Source organism: Nicotiana attenuata, unplaced genomic scaffold, assembly GCF_001879085.1.
Source record: "Nicotiana attenuata strain UT unplaced genomic scaffold, NIATTr2, whole genome shotgun sequence".
Lineage (NCBI taxonomy): Eukaryota > Viridiplantae > Streptophyta > Magnoliopsida > Solanales > Solanaceae > Nicotiana > Nicotiana attenuata.
This window is the reverse complement of record NW_017670602.1, coordinates 171,778-177,306: the sequence shown is the minus strand read 5'-3', so window position 1 is coordinate 177,306 and position 5,529 is coordinate 171,778. Positions and strand designations below refer to the sequence as shown.

The window sequence follows — 5,529 nt, the reverse complement described above, 5'->3', positions numbered from 1 at the left end:
CTTATCTCCAACTCGTGAACTTAGCCGATACAAAGCTTTATGAATCTTTCTGTCTTTGACCTATCGATTGAGGGGTGCTTCTTATCGTATCTGTGGTGCGCCCTATCGCCCTAAATCTAAGCGATGGAAGCCTCACTATCTTTGTATGCTTTCGCCGCCCGTTATCATTAAAACTGTGGTTAGGATTTCCAGATTTGGGAGTGTTAACGCCGAGTGTCGCGCGGGCCTTCATTCTTGAAAGGGCTAAAAGTAGCGCCTTCGCTTTGTTTGTAATGAAAAGGAAAGAGAAGATCTTCGGATATTTTTTCCAGGGGAGGACTTTCTTGATCGCCTCATTCTTCAACCATGGGTTAAGATGTGGCTAAAGTCTCTCCGATGGTAGCGTATATTACGCTCGAGGCCCCTCGAGCCTCCTCTTGTACCAATGTCTATATTCCGTTCTAGGAATAAGGTCAATTTCTTTTCCGGTATGTGGAGTTTTCTTTCGTTGTTACGACAGGCTGAGAGCAGTGCCCGCTCCCTTGTATTTGGGGGAGTTGGACGGCCGTTCCGCTCTTCGGGACTTTCTTTATTCTTTTTTCGTTAAAACAAATACAACTGAAAAAGACTACTAGGAATTTAGACTGACGGCGTACCTGAGCACTCATGCCTGCAGACCCCTCGATTCTCTTTCTATGACTACTCTGGAAAAGAAAGTCTCACTACTCAATGGCTTTCGATCTTCTTTCCCCCATATAGATATTGAATAGAACGAGTTCGCTTCATGATTTCGTGACATACCAAATAAGGGATTGTTAGAAGAAAGCTCCTATAGTGGACAGCTATAGCCCTTTGTATAGGTTGGGTGCTTGTTTAAGGCCATAAAGTGCTCGCTTGAGGCGGCAAACAGAGATAGAATGATTTTTGAAGATGAATTATCGGCACCTTGAACTGTACTATCGGAACTGTGCTCTGAAGATTGATTTAAAGTAACCCAGTCAGATGTCTCAGAAAGGGTAGTGATCTCCCCCTGAAAAGTATCACGACCATAAAGAGAAGAAAAGGGAGATTGCATGTTGATAACAGAAAATGGCAATCTGTTGATTAAATACACTGTAGTAGTGAATGCTTCAACCCATAGATGCTTTGGTACTCCATTATTTATCATCAAAGTCAAAGCCATTTCAACTATAACTATATGTCGGTCTTTTCTTTCGGACACCCCATTCTGCAGCGGAGTATGAACACACGACAGCTCACGTTTGATTCCTATCTTCAGGAGCATGAAATCAAAGACCCTTGACACGTATTCTCCGCCGGAGTTCAGACCTCAACCTCTTGATCTGGAGATTTGACTTATTTTCCAAACTTTCTATATATTATACTTAGAAAGAGCTTAGGACTTCTCTCTAAGTAAAGAAAGCCAGATCTATCTACTGTAGTCATCCACTTATAATAGTAAGTAAAGTACCTTGCACCTATGAATGACTGCACTCGAGTAGGACCCCTTAATTAAATTCAAGTAGTTGTCTGTGATATATCCTTAAATCAGCCGTAGGTCAAATCACAAGTGGACACTAACGAATGAATCAATCCAAAGAAAGGCACACTTTTTTGGATTCTTATGTTTAATCCAGGAGCATACAATTGCCAACTGTAAACAATCACATGAATTGTTCAACCCATCTGAATGAAATGCAGGAATATACCCTAGACAATGGAAGAAGTCTTGCACTGTGTGTTGTGTATGTCTCAGGCGACGGCGGGTCCCATTCCTTATCCTAATGAAGCAGCTGAAAAAAAGGAATGTAGAGAAGAATATCCGTATAATAAAGCTTTCCCAACCGGCCAACGATCCTTCCCGTGCGCTGATCGTGGATAAGACACTCAGAAGAAGAAAAGATGAGACGAAGATGGTTAGCTGCAAGGTGACTGACAGAAAACAAGTTGTTTTTAGGAGGAAAATGGAATCTATCATGAAGAATCCGGGATGAAGACATAGACCCACAGTGTGAAAGAGGTAAGAGAGTGTCATCTACAATGTTAACAGAATCTTTGATAGGTAAAGGAGGCAGACAAAAAAGCTAAACATCTTTTTCTTTCGTGCGGGAAGGAAAGCACTTTTGGGGGCTGACGGTACTCCTTTGGATGGTTTAACGCGACTAGCAGACCACGCCGTGCTCAATCAAATAATGGACACTGACTACAATTTGGATTGTCTCCCCGGCTCAATGGAAAGACAACCCCGTTCTACACTTCATCAAGACGAAAATCATGCCTTGTCTATTCCTCTAAATACCATTTGCCTTTTCCTCAGCCGACCAGCAAAACAACGAATTCAACCGCAGATACCCTTTAGCTAGCACATGCTAAAAAGAACAAGTAAATACCCGTCTCGTGCTTGACTCTATCTATAAGACAGGTGTGTGCAGCCACTTAGTGAGGAGACAAGACCGGAGAGAAGAAATTCTCGCGAATAAGATATAAGACTCAAACTTATCGTATACAACTCTTATCTACGACAAGCCTTGGCTCTTCTCCTTATGGACTCTTCGCTCTATCTGTCGGTGCTCTAGCTGTCCAAAAGCCAGGAGCAGCTACTGGCCTGGACTGATTGTAAAGAAAGAAGCCAAGAGGCCGCTAGAGAAAGGGTTCCGTTTTCGAGTTTGTTTCCGATTCTTCCGACCTTGAATCTAGGTTTCCCCTAATGCCTCCTTGCTGCTTTCAAAGCTACACTTGCTTCCTTCCTTCATAAGCTAATAAGAGATTCTATTATTCTACACTGACTTTACTATGCTTCTTATTAGTTATAGTAACTATACCCTCTGGGTTGAATTGCCACAACAGGGGCCTTCCTCAAGGGAGGAGTTCATACCCGGAGAAAGAAAGCAGACTACTAAATCTACTATTTCAACATATTGTTTGCACTAGTCTTATAGCCATCTCTTTTAACATAACCTTTCGGCGTCTTCCTTTATACTTCCCTCAACTCAGTACCCCCTCGGTTGTCCCTTTATTCATATCCGTCATGCTAAGAATAGGGGGTTTAGGAAGAATACGGGCTTTGTTTCGGGGTTTCCAGGTGTCGAACTCTTTTATCTTCGCCAAGATGCTTTCTCAGCGATCTTTTCTCATCCTGAAGTTGATCTCCTGTCCTCTACTGACCCACCCCAATCAGCATTACTATAGATTTCAACTCTCCCATGGCCATGATTAGTATAGATCATACCTTTGCCAAGATAACCTTTGAGGTACCTCAAGATCCTGTATACTACATGTAGGTGTGCTTGACAAGGAGCATGCATATACTGGCTTACCAACCCCACAGCATAGGTAATGTCAGGTCTAATGATAGTAAGATATCTAAGTTTTCCCACAAGCCTCTGATGCCTGCATCATCCAAGGGTTCTTTTCTCTTTTCTTCAAGCTTATGATTTTCTTCTATTGGGCTAATTGCGGCCTTGCAACCTAACATCCCTGTTTTCTTCAAATCAAGGACATACTTCTTTTGAGAGATGGCTCTACTTCTTATAGATCTCGAAAACCTCTGTGTCCAAGAAGTACCTTAGCATGCCAAGTTTATGTCGAAGGTGCGGCTCAGGTAAGCCTTCAATCTTGCAATCTCATCAACATCATCACCAGTGACCACAATATTATAAACATTTACTATGATCCGGCTCACTTTCTCACCCTTTATTACGAAATGTGTGTGATCAGAAGCACACCTTTTGCAGCCAAACTAAACTATGGCCTTACTGAACTTCTCAAACCACGCCCTCGGGGATTGCTTCAATCCATACAGGGCTTTCTTCAATCTGCATACTTTATGTGACTCCCCTTTCATTCCATATCCGGGTACTATCTCTATATACACCTCCTCGTGCGAGTCCCCATGCAAGAAGGCATTTTTCACATCTAACTGATATAATGGCCATGATCTCTGTGTAGCCAAGGAAAGTAAGATTCTAATAGAAATGACCTTTGCCTCTATTGAAAGGGTCTCGCCATAGTCTATTTCTTTGGTTTGTGTGAATCCTCTTGCCACTAACCTTGCTTTATATCTCTCAATCTCCCCACTTGGCTGGAATTTCACTGTGTATACCCATTTACATTTAGATCCCACAGTCTTCTTTCCAGGAGGTAAATCAACAATCTCCCATGTCTCATTCTTCTCAAGTGCACTCATCTCCTCCATCATCACCCTCTTCCAGTGAGGGGCACACAAGGCTTCCCTTGTAGTCTTTGGTATGGATACCGAATTAGAAGTGGATATAAAGGCCTTGTAGGAGGATGACAATTTTGGATAGGATATATAGTAGTTCAAAGGGAGTTAGGTACAGGCTCTTTTTCCCCTTTCCTGGCTGCAATCGTAAGATCAAGATCAGAAGTTTCAGGGTTAGTTTCACTCTCTTCATCTTGAGGCATATTAACATTTCCCAATTCAAGGGAAAGATCCTCGCTGTTAACAAGAGGAACATAAGGGACAACTAGTCCTCTCTTACCTCGTCAGGTCAGTATGTCTTCCACTAATTGGTCTTGACCGCATCTTCCCCTGGAGGAGTAGTAGCATTGTTTTCTCTATGGGCGGATGACATATGGATTATAAAACACGGCTGATCACTTGACTCAGGTTCTTCTTGTTGATGACTCAAGGTTTTCTTGGTTGGGTCATGAAAATCAGGTTGATTTGAAAATCAAGTAACATCCATAGAGACATACTTTCTTTTTGTAATGGGATCAAAGAATTTTGTGATGTCGGATAACCAGTGAAGACACATCTCACAGCTCTAGGATCCAATTTCTCATGAGAGGTCCCGGTTACATAGACATAACACACACCCAAAAATGGAAGATATAGATCAAGAATCTATTAACATATTTACGAATCCCAATCCTGGAAATATAGCATCCCACTTTTCTTTACTACCCAGGACTTCGATACATTTAGAAATTAGGTAGAAGAATAAAGTTTTTAGCATTAGGATTTCACACTTGTACAGGTCCCTTTCAATACCACGGAAAGCATCCCTATTAATCAGGTAAACCTAGGTTAACACTGCTTCAGACCATAAAGACTTTTGAAGATTCATCTCAAAGGAAGGTGCCCTAATAACTTCCAATAAATGTCTCTTTTTCCATTCTGCAACCCCATTTTGCTGTGGGGTGTATGGGCATGTCATTTCAGACTCAATACCTTGCTTTTTCAAATGCCCCTACAGCATTTTCTGGGAGATGTACTTTCTACCATTATCTGACTTAAGTCTTTTTATAGAAGCATTGTATGGAGTTTTAACAGTCTTTTGATACAAAGGAAGGATAAAACTAACCTCATCCTTAGATATTTGTTGATAAACAGTAGTAAGACGAGAGAAAGAATCCAAAAAAGTCACAAAATCATTATAACCCGATAAAGAAAGAGTAGGGGCAGTCCCCCGTACATCAGAGTGAACTAACTCAAATAGTACACTACAATGACTCTCACTATAGGAATATTACTTTAGAATATGCTTAGCCCTCTTACATACATAAGACTGCAACTCAGACACACCT

General features: G+C 41.6%; 1 pseudogene; it reads right to left on the bottom strand.

Moving 5' to 3' along the window:
* Nucleotides 1–3,718: 3,718 nt before the first annotated feature.
* The window catches only part of LOC109241407, a 10,210-nt pseudogene continuing 8,399 nt past the window's right edge, over nucleotides 3,719–5,529 (bottom strand).